This window comes from Cololabis saira, chromosome 1, assembly GCF_033807715.1.
Source record: "Cololabis saira isolate AMF1-May2022 chromosome 1, fColSai1.1, whole genome shotgun sequence".
NCBI lineage: Eukaryota > Metazoa > Chordata > Actinopteri > Beloniformes > Belonidae > Cololabis > Cololabis saira.
The window spans coordinates 8973979-8986132 of NC_084587.1; positions in this window are offsets into that span (position 1 = coordinate 8973979).

The window sequence follows — 12154 nt, forward strand, 5'->3', positions numbered from 1 at the left end:
CTCCGCAGGTGACCGCAGCTCAGCGTAGAAATCCAGAGAACTGAGGAGAAGAGAAGAACGGGGTCAGTGGTGAAAAAACCACAGCAGGAGAAAAACAAAGGCTGCAACTGCATGAAGCTAACAGCTAGCAATAGCTGTGAGGCTAAATAGTTCTGCTATAACTTTAGAGAGCTAAACTGTAGGCTGGCCTGTAGTACTTTACCATACGTGTAGACAGGTGAAGCTCTGGCGAGGAATGAAGTGCAGACTGGGTCTTTATACTGGCAGTGGTTGATTGTAGATTGGCAGGCTGGTGAGGGACATCAGGTGTGCTGAGCTGAGCCATGGAGCAATCAGTGAGGGGGGAGGGGTGGATGTGAAGGTGAAGAGGAGCGAGCCGTAACAGGACCCCCCCTCCGAGGGGCGCCACCTGGCGACCGTCCGGGAGCGTCGGGGTTAGCCCGGTAGAAGTCCCGCAGGAGAGAGGGATCCATGATGAGCTTCCTGGAGATCCAGCAGCGTTCTTCTGGGCCGTAACCCACCCAATCCGCCAGGTACTGGAACCCACGACCCCGCCGCCGCACCTTCAGCAGCCCTCTAACAGTCCACTGGGGATGACCGTCGACCATCTGAGGAGGCGGAGGGGCTGGGGCGGAGGGCATGAGAGGGCTTGAGGAGACAGGCTTGACCTTGGACACATGAAACACGGGATGCACATGCTTCATGGAGACCGGAAGCTTGAGACGCACAGCCGCTGGACTCAGGACGTGGTCAATCTCGAAGGGACCGACATACCGCGGAGCCAGCTTCCTGGAGGATACCTGGAGCGGTAGATCGGCAGAGGAGAGGTAGACCTGTTGTCCGGCCTGGTACACCGGTGCCGGAGTGCGGCGACGGTTGGCCCCACGGCAGGAGCGCTTATTGGAGCGTACCAAGGCAGCGCGAACCTCCTTCCACACCCGCCGACATCGCCGGAAGTTGGCCTGGACAGAGGGGACAGAGGCCTCAGACTCCTGGAGAGAGAAGAGTGGGGGTTGGTAACCCAGTGATGCCTCAAATGGAGACGTCCCAGTGGCGGAGCAGGTCAGGGTGTTGATTGAGTATTCCACCCAGGGTAGATCCTTGCTCCAGGAGGTGGGATGGAGAGCAGAGACGCAGCGAAGGGCAGACTCCAAACTCTGGTTGGTCCGTTCCGCCTGGCCATTGGTCTGTGGGTGGTACCCTGAGGAGAGGCTTACAGTGGCGCCGATCTCCCTACAGAAGGCTCGCCAGACCTGGGACGTGAATTGGGGCCCCCGGTCAGAAACAATGTCACTGGGAAGTCCATGGAGCCGGAATACATGCTGGGTGAGGAGTTCAGCCGTCTCAGCCGAGGACGGGAGCTTAGGAAGTGCTACCAGGTGAACAGCCTTGGAAAACCGGTCCACTACGGTGAGAATGACGGTGTTTCCATGGGAAGGGGGAAACCCGGACACGAAGTCCAAGGAGATGTGAGACCAAGGACGACTGGGCACAGGAAGAGGACGTAGAAGTCCAGCTGGTGGCTGATGTGACGCCTTGGCTCTGGAGCAGGTGGCACAGGCAGCGACAAACTCCCGGACGTCAGCTCTCATGGACGGCCACCAAAACCGCCGGCTCAGGAAGGAGAGGGTCCGTTGGAATCCGGGATGGCAAGCAAACTTGCTGGTATGGCCCCACAGCAGCACTTGAGACCGCACCGACTGGGGAACGAAGAGGCGGCGAGGAGGACAGTCGTCCGGCACGGGTTCAGCATGTTGGGCCCGTTTGACCTCTGCCTCGATGTTCATCGTGACCACCCCTATGACACGAGAAGCAGGGATAATGGGCTCAGGCTCGGACGAGGACTTCTCAGGTGCGTGGAGTCGGGACAAAGCATCAGCCTTAGTGTTACTGGAGCCAGGTCTGTAGGTAAGGATATAGTTGAACCTATCCAGGAACTGTGCCCATCTTGCCTGACGAGAGTTAAGGCGCTTGGCAGCCCGGATGAAGGTTAGATTCTTGTGATCAGACCAGACAACTGTGGGCTCCTCCACGCCCTCAAGCCAGTGGCGCCATTCCTCAAAGGCTGCCACCACGGCTAGCAGCTCTCTATTCCCAATATCGTAGTTCTCCTCTGCTGAACTAAACCGACGGGAGAAGAAAGCACAGGGGTGTAGCTTCTGGTCCTCTGCTGACCGTTGGGACAAGACAGCCCCTATGCCTACCTCTGAAGCGTCTACCTCCACTATGAAAGGCCTGGAGGGGTCAGGATGAAGGAGGACTGGGGCTGTGGTGAAGTGCTTCTTGAGGGCAGCAAAGGCGGCATCGGCAGAAGGTGTCCAGATGTAGGGACGTTGAGTAGAGGTGAGTTGAGTAAGGGGGGCAGCTATGCGGCTGTAGTTCCGAATAAAACGGCGATAGAAGTTTGCAAATCCTAGGAAACCTTGGAGCTGTCTGCGGGTGGTGGGTTGAGGCCAGTCGACGACTGCTTGAACCTTGCGGGGGTCAGGACGAATGCAGCCATCCTCAACAATGAGTCCTAGGAACTCCACAGAAGGTGAGTGAAAGACACACTTCTCAGCCTTAATGAAAAGGCGGTTCTCCAAGAGGCGTTGAATGACCATGCGGACATGCTGGACATGTTCCTGGAGGCCCCGGGAGAACACAAGGATGTCATCCAGGTAGAGGACCACGAATACCTCTAGCATGTCCCTGAGCACGTCATTCATAAGAGCCTGGAAGACTGCGGGTGCGTTGGTGAGTCCAAAGGGCATGACCAAATATTCGTAGTGTCCACGGGGGGTTTTGAAGGCGGTCTTCCACTCATCCCCCTCACGGATACGCACAAGGTGGTACGCATTCCGGAGGTCCAACTTGGTGAAGATGGTAGCACCAACGAGGGGTTCGAAGTTGGAGCTCATGAGGGGGAGAGGGTATTTGTTCTTGATTGTGATGTTGTTGAGCTGCCGGTAGTCTATGCAGGGCCTCAGATCCCCACCCTTCTTCTTGACGAAAAAGAACCCTGCTCCCACCGGAGATGTGGAAGGGCGAATAAGACCCTCAGCCAGACAGTCATTTATGTAACGGTCCATAGCCGCCCTCTCAGGTAGAGAGAGATTGTAGAGGCGACTCACTGGAAGTTGGGCGTCAGGACGGAGCTCAATGGCACAGTCGTAAGGTCGGTGGGGAGGAAGGGTGCAGGCGCGTTCCTTACTGAAGGCCACTGCCAAGTCGTGGTACTCAGCGGGAACCTTGGTGAGATCAGGAGGAACAGGACTGGGCCGCTTAACCGGGGAAGGCGTCTGGGCGGACCGAAGGCAGCGGGCATGGCAGGGAATGCTCCAGCTGAGAATGCGGCCCGAGCTCCAACAGACGTGAGGGGTGTGGAGCTCCAGCCAAGGTCTGCCTAAGATGAATGGCATATCAGGAGAGTTGATAATGTAGGGGCGGATGTTTTCCACATGGTTACCAGAGACCGTGAGGGTGAGTGAGTCGCACCGGTGGGTGACGGGCCCCATAGGGTGTCCATCCAAAGCGAATGCTGAGAGTGACCTCTCCAGAGGTGCAATGGGGAGACCCACCTCCATGGCGTAGCGATGGTCAATAAAGCTCTCATCAGCCCCAGAGTCGATCAGCGCCGGAGTGGTGAGCGTCCCTCCCTGCCAGGCAAGAGTGACAATGAACCTGGCCTTACTGGAGAGGGACTGGGGGTTAACCAAGCGGCTCACTCGGAACCCCCGAGCGGGTGAGCCCTGTCTTTTGACTGCCGAGCTGAGGAGGCTCTGGAAGACAGGATGATCAAGGCTGACCGGAGGTGGAGCGAGTGGCCTGGATACATTACGACTGTGGTGAGCCCTCTCTCGCTTGCGCTCCCGGTGACGTTCATCAAGAGAAATGGAGAGGGAGATAAGCTCGTTCAAGGTACTAGGCCTCTCTCTACCGGCTAAGGCGTCCTTCACAGGCTCTGCCAAGCCCCGCCGGAAAGCACTGAATAATGCGGCCTCGTTCCATTTGCAGCGAGCTGCAAGGATGCGAAACTCTGTGGCATACTCTGCCACAGAGACAGAACCCTGCTGGAGGGCGGAAAGAGCTGAATCGGCATCCTGCCCATGGACATCATGATCGAAAACAGTCTTAAATTCCTCAATAAAGGCTGCATAGTCTTGCATATAGGGTGCAGAGCCCTCTCGACTAGCCATAACCCACCGACGAGCCTGCCCCGTGGTCAGATTAGCAATGTAAGCTATGCGAGCAGTGGCAGTGGAATACATGCTAGGTTGTAGCTCAAAAACGTACTCACACTGCATTATGAACTCCCGACAGAGAGCGAATGACCCATCGTAGAGAGCCGGAGCAACAAGATGGGGCTCCCGTGGGGGAGGCGTGTCTGGCTCAGGGACTAAGTTGGGCCTGGGCGCTGGAATCGGAGGAGCTGAGGACGGAGCGGTCTGTGCTATGAGAGCGGCGACCTGGTCAGTGAGGGCCTGGACTGAGGTGGCGAGACGGCTGACCTGGGTCTGCTGGGAAGAGGCCTGGGCCTGCTGAGCACTTGAAACCGCTTGGAGATCAGTCTTCATGTTTGCAATGACCGTAGAGGCCTCGGATAGCAGACGAGAGTGTTGAGCCAATTTAGCCTCCTGGGCCTGAAGCGGGGTCAAGGGCGGAGTCCTATCCGACATGCTGGCTGGGTCACTTTGGCCAGAGCTTACTGTTATGGCTAGTGAGTGGGACCCAAGCGCACAGCAACGAGGAGACGTAAGTTTGGTGAAGCCCGGGGGCGTATTTATTTAAGAGGCCAAAAGCAGTGATGAGGAAGTTGGAGTGGGGTGTGGGCTCCGCAGGTGACCGCAGCTCAGCGTAGAAATCCAGAGAACTGAGGAGAAGAGAAGAACGGGGTCAGTGGTGAAAAAACCACAGCAGGAGAAAAACAAAGGCTGCAACTGCATGAAGCTAACAGCTAGCAATAGCTGTGAGGCTAAATAGTTCTGCTATAACTTTAGAGAGCTAAACTGTAGGCTGGCCTGTAGTACTTTACCATACGTGTAGACAGGTGAAGCTCTGGCGAGGAATGAAGTGCAGACTGGGTCTTTATACTGGCAGTGGTTGATTGTAGATTGGCAGGCTGGTGTGAAGATTGGTGAGGGACATCAGGTGTGCTGAGCTGAGCCATGGAGCAATCAGTGAGGGGGGAGGGGTGGATGTGAAGGTGAAGAGGAGCGAGCCGTAACAATGGAGGTCATTAGAGATTGACTCACCTTTGTAGCTAGCCTCCAGCAGCCAGTCGAGGAAATGCAATGAATTAGCGTTCTCCGTCAGCTTCAACTTAAAGGGTTGGCGCTCGCCATTCTTTGATTGAATGGGTTGTTTTATTGTCTTATATTGCCCCCAAAGAACCTTAAAAGTGTTATTGTAACTTCAAGATTTAATACATTCATGAAGATCTTTAATGTAACGGATATAAGGGATGTTTTGTCTTCAAGTGTGTTGGAGTTGGTGGAAAATTAAAGGCTAAAACTCACAGAAAGAGCTAATCAGTAAAAGCCCTTTTAAAGCCATGTGGGAGCTATAACAGTAAATCTGTGCTAAATAAAACATATATCCAACAAAAAGGTCGACACAGTTGTAATGTTAAGCTAAAGACCATTTCTGAGTTTATCGGCCTGGAGGATGTGAGTTTTACTGTTTGCATCAGGAAAATGGAGAGATCGTTTTAAGCTTTTGACTCTGTAAGTATTTCATCAGTGAAATGTGAGGTTGGAGGATTTAAGTGTCACGTGGATCAAACTGTTGGTGTCATCACTTGTGGTTTTGTCTTGGTCTGTGATTTTGTTTCTTTCCAAAGAAAAAGAAACAAGAAAGTATCTACATTTATATCTAATGCCCACCACCTCTTATTGCCTGTATGGAAAGAACAAAAGGTTTCTGGTTTGACTCTTGGGCCCAGAAGGAGTCTTTCTGTGTAGATTTTGCATCTTTTCCTTGCACTTTTTGCATGTTTTCCCTAGGTACTTCAGTTTTCTCCCACAGTCCAAAAACATGGATTTGAGTTGATTGATGATAAATAACCCATATGTTTGAGCAGGATTTTGGGCTCCATGAAAATAATCTTTTCAGGGCCCCCAACAACCCCCTGCAATTTTTTTTAATGCTATTTTACATACACTTATGCATTTTAATGGTATTTTGACTATAATTACCATATTTGTGAAAGAACAACAACATGACAGTTGACATGTACACTAGGGGAAGAACTGAACACTGAACACAAACCGTGATTAGATCTAGCTGTTTCTCTGAACCGCTGCTCCACTATGAATCTGGTCGTGGTAGCGGGATGTGGTTTATTTTTTACATTTTGGTCACCCTGGTAAAAAAACTAAAGTTATTGCATTCATGAAAATAGACATAAATTGCGAGGTTTCTTCTTTAAAGGAGCTTGAGGCTCCTTTTAAGAAATGAGACTCTCTAGCGCCACCCTTCACCACGACGGCCGTTGGGGGTACTGCAGCCAACAGTGAAGCCGGCACGGGAGAACGGGGAGAACGTGCATGCAGCGTCATGTGACGTCACGTCCGCAGCCCAGCGCGGGAAATTTGGGCCCGAATTGCAGCACATTTTGCAGCACACAGCCTGTTCAAGGCAAGGGGGGAGATACACTAGAGGGCTCATTCTTTTGGGTTTGGAACGCTTCATCTGACATTATTACTAGAAAACTTAAAACATATACAAATTTTTTTCATAAATTCTGTCTCAATCCGGCCTCAAGCTCCTTTAAGCCGAGGTAGGTAATCCACTGGAAGATTTCCAGATGTTTTGAAAGGACTCCGAACAAACTAGTGAGCTTCTCTTTAGCACCTTTGACGTGTAAAGGTTGGATGCGGCTTACCATGCAAAGTTATGCCTTATCAGTTCCTGCATGTGGGAGCAGCCGACGCGCAGAGGAGATTTGACAAGATGAAAAGCGGGCCAGATGGGATGTTTAGGAAGTATAAGCTAAGGAGCTCTGCATTAATCCTGGTAATGAATTCTAATGAGAAGTAAAAGCTGAAACTCATATTTTCTTTTTCATCTCAAGTGACAGACTGACTCTGAAGTCTGTAAAACCCTCACCTTAAATTTGACCTTACTACTAACTCTATCATTGATTTAGTAAATGTTCCTCCATGGCATAATTTATGTCCAACCATTTTTGGGGTCTTTAACTGTGTGTTGGAGGACTCCAAAATACCTTCAAAGTTTCATTGAGTTTTCATTGTACTTGTACATATTAAAGACTGATGTAGCGGTGCAGCTCCAGAACAATAAGCGAGCCTCCTCCATGTCTCACATGTCGTCACAGGAACCTGAAGATGCTCGATGGTTTTCCAGTCTTTACCGTTAACACGCTGGTCTCTCTGTGTGGTGAACATCATGATATGACAAGAGGATTAAAGACAGACAGACAGACTTTAGTTTAACATGCTGTGATGGAAAATTTAGCCTTGGCCACTTGATTAAAACAAAACTGTTGAGAGCAGCAAAATATAGCCTTGGTCCAAGAGTGTACAGACTGGTAGTCTGCTCACAAAAACAAGATTAACACTGATGTTTTTGTCTACTCAAATCGTAAGAATGAATCATCCTTTGTGCCTTATTATCATTATGTTTCCTTTGTTTCATTGTCATTCTGCATCGAGACACCTCAAGTATGCTCTGACCCTTTTTAATGGAACTGTTTAATTAAATCTACTGAAAACGGATTATTTCTCAAGTCTTTTTCTTGACAGTTTCCGTCCATTTATTAACCTACTTGGAAAGAACGTGTTAAAGAGCATTTAATGGGTTTTTCCACAACACATGCCACATGTGGTCCCATCATTTTTTGAAGGATTCTATTGAACCACAGTTCAAAAGCAACGTCTGATTGTCATTAATGTCCAGTAAATATTCATTGTTTTTGTCATTTTCAATTTATTTCAGGGCATTAACACTGTTGTATGAATATAAGGTACATACATCAAAAAACACATTTTAAAACATATATATATATATATATATATATATATATATATATATATATATCAATTCATAATGTTGTGTAAATGTGCATTAATATGTATGTGTGTGTGCATTCCTAATCCAGGTTTGGGGGATGTAGGATCAAAGAAAACCTGTGAAGATTAAAATACTTTGCTGTTTCACATGTTTTAGCACGATGAGCTCCAATGTAACAAAGCACGATGGCGTCTCTGACAACAAGTCGCCCCGCAGCTCCTCTTCACAGCTCACTGACGGAACCCAGCTGATATCCTGGAAACCCCACAAGCCAAACATGTGAGTCTCTGCACACGGTAGAGGAAGCTGAACATCAGGGGGAATCAGCTCCTGTGCGTTATCGTACAAGTGCACCTGTTCCTGAATACTGCACTATCCGGCCTCGACCTCATCTTATCGTAGCTTTTCTCATTTTCTAATTACTGGTAGTCCTCTGTGTCATCAGGCACCAACCAGCCGTCTCATTAAAAAAAAAACGATGGGCGCTTCTCAGAGATGGTGAAGGCGCTATCCTGCCCACTTTTCTCCATCCTGAACACCGTGTCTCACTGATTTGCATCGTTGGTCATTTATTGAGCCGTAGGAGCTCTGAAACACAGTATTTTAGTATTATAACCCTTGCCATCTGAACCCCGGCGGTGATGGATTCTCTGAGGGTTTATCTTGCAGAGAAAACAGTTCCAGCATACCAATGTGCACAATCTTTCAGTCATTCAAAAAGGCATTAAGACTGTGATCGTGACAGTTCAAAGATCGCGGGCAGCTTTTAAGATAAGTGGCTTCAGACACTTAACGTGGTGCTGTCTCTGGAAGCCCTCTGTATGTTTGTCCGTGAGATGAAAATGGCGTCTCTTTCAGAAACTGAGGTCCAGGGCCCACGCTCCCTGAACGCAGAACACGCGCTGTGCGTAGGGCCTCGTCTTCCAACGGGGGCCACATTTTTCGCGAAGGGACGCATTCATCATATGCGCTACCGTGAGACGGAGGAGAGTAAAGAGACCTCTAATCTGACCGCGCAATGATTGACGCAACTCGACAACTGACCAATCAGAGGGGTGCGCGTGCAGGCAGGCTCTTGTACAGCTGCAGAAGGTGAGATTTAAACATGTCGTCCAAAAGACATCACGATTCAGGAGCGAGCAAGAAATAAAAAATGCAAAACACGAGGAAATGGGAGGAAATGGGAGGAAAAGGTATGTTGCGCGAGGGTATGTTGTTGAAATAAAAATTTGAAGCACAAATACTTTAACTGCCACTCATCAGATACGGATCTATGTCTCCAGTCTCTTTCTAGACTGGAGAATAGTGTTTTTCCTGCGACCCTGATTAACATTTATTGAACGCCTTGTTAACGCCCTCTGCATTCACCTCTGTGGAAAAGAGTGCTAAAATGACCAGTTGGTCGTATATAAGCTATACATTTTAGCCAATATGTAATATATTGGCTGTAATTTTATATCAATTTATGTTGATAAGACGTTTTCGACATCATTGATGACTTTTCATCCAGAAAATAGAGACGTGCATCTGTAAAAAGCACACGTGCATGTTTAGTGCTAGACCTGCTTTCAGTTTTTTGTGGGCGATTGATGTAACTTTCTTTTGTTGAGTAGGCTAATTGATGGCTATTTGTGACTCAGATTTGTTTATTTATTTCAGTTTTAAGTTTATTTAATATGTATTTATTTCTTAAGGCTGAAGTTTTTTATTTAATATTTATTGAAGATTGATTTTTTATTTTTTTTATTTCACTTATACAGTCAAACTACTATATCTATACTTACAGTACATTTGTTATTATTAATAAAGGTTGTCAAGTTAAATGGCATGTTGTTATGAAGTCATTTTGTACCTGTAATACATTTGGGATGGGAGAGGTGTGAGGGTGTGGGGCGGGGGGCCTCCAAATAACATTTCACTTAGGGCCCCAATTTGGTCATTGGCCCCTGCTGAGGTCATTCTACTCAGAAGATTGCAACGAAATTAATCAGCTACATATTTTTATGGCGTTCCACAGGTGCCCCCCTGAGAGTGGAAAACTGGTTCCTTGGGTAGGTAGCAGTGAATATATTTGATGTAGGATGCAGTGAAATTGGAGAGTAGTGTTACTTTCAATAGGTTACACACTGCAACTCTGTAAACCTCTGAGGAGTCTTTCACAGTCTCTAGATCGAATGTCTGGAAAATATATTTGATACTAAAACCTTTATCTTCTAATCAAACAAATATTAATAGTTATTAATAGTTAGTAATTTTGTGCAGGTTTACTCATAGTTCCTAGAGTAACCAAATGTAGATTTGGAGGACGAGTCTTCTGCTATCAGGAACCGTTACTATGGAACCAACTTCCAATCTGGGTCAAAGAGGCTGACACCACCTCCAACTTAAAACGTTAGTGTTTAGTAAAGCCTCTAGTTTTTGTAAACTTTAGTGTGTTAGGGCCTCACCCCTTCTTCTCTCCTCTTCTCCACTTTCCTTTCTTCAGATCAACCCTCAGTTATTGATTAGAAGTATCTCATCACCATCACTTTTCTTGTAGTTTGTTGTGCTGGTCTTATTTTGCGTTGGATCGATGTAGCAAATAAAATCGTTGGGACCATCCAGCTCTTCAACCATCAGATACGTGTTTCACATGAGCAGTTCAGGTAAAAACGGCAGTCAAATCAGCAAAAATGTCAGTTTGCTGGATGAAATATATTAATTCCTGATAAAATAATTTTGTTAGTGCACAGCTCTGCTCATGTGTGCATATGAATGAGTGTACGTTTGTGTGAACATGAAAGTACAATCTGCATTGAGGCTTCTCGCTTCGGGAATCCCGGTCTGTGATTGGACGCCGCCTCGGTGTTGCTGCTGCTCATTTGCATAAAGTTCAGATTTTTCAACTTCAAATTGACGCGCTGCTCCGGCTGCTTCTGCTGCTTCTGCTGCCTCCGCTACCTCTGCTGCTCCCGCTGCTTCTCGACGCGCGTTTTCATGGAAAATGAATGGCAGCCGGCTGCCTATGATGCCCGTGACACTTTCATTGTGAATGCAGGGTAAGACGGAAGAAAAACTAAAAACAATATATAACTAAAAATATATTGTATAACTAAGGACAGAAGAGAGGCTCAGTAGTAGGGGTGTATCGATACACTAATCTCACGATACAGTACGATACACGATATTGAGGTCACGATAAGATACGATATTATAGCAGTATTTTTTTAACAACCTTGCATGAGGAACATATGACTGGAAAAAATGATATTTTATTTGAAAGACACAAAATACAAAACAATGCTGTGCATTTGCCCTATTGTTACAGTTTGTAATTGTCAGGGTGTGGTTGTTGAGGACCCAGAAGCAGGAGAGCAGGAGGCAGGAGTTCACAAAACAGGGTTTAATTAACAAAAACCAAAACCAAAAGTGCTGCTGGGCAGGATCAAAAAGGGCAGAACAGAAACAGGGATCCAAGAACTAGAGGAGAACATGGAGGGAGCAAACAGTACGGACCGACAAGGAGCAAGGGAAAGACAAGACTAGATATACACAAGGGGGTAACGAGACGCAGGTGTGAACAATCAGGGCAGATGGGAAACAGGAGGGACAGAACTGAAACTCAAAAACTGGGGGCGAAGTGTCAAACCCTGTCAGTAATGCTTTATAACTGTTCAAGTTTTAAAGAGAAAGCCAGGCCAACCATCTTCCACAAACTGAACTAAAAGTAAATGTCAGGTTTGCATTATGCATCATTAGTTTCATACAAGTAAAAATATTTTGCCACAAACTGAATAGTTTCTCTCATGTATGATTTGACTTTTCTCTTTTCCAGAAATTTAACAACTAAAATTAAATAAATGAATAAAAGTAAATAAATACATACAATTTTACATCATAAAAAAGATTGCTTCATGCTCACCTTATAAGTGTAAGAGGAGATTTATTTTTGTTAAGAAGGTTATTTTGGTAATTCAGGGTTCATTATTTTATAAATATATTCTTTATATTCTGATGTAAATCAGGGACTATAATGACACTAGTCAGTTTATCTGTAGTGGTTAGTCTGTTTTAGATTGGGCGGAGTGATACGCCACAGTACGGCACTAGGTGCTGTGTTGATGTTCTAAAATCCTACACTGTTGAGGGACATTAAAGTACA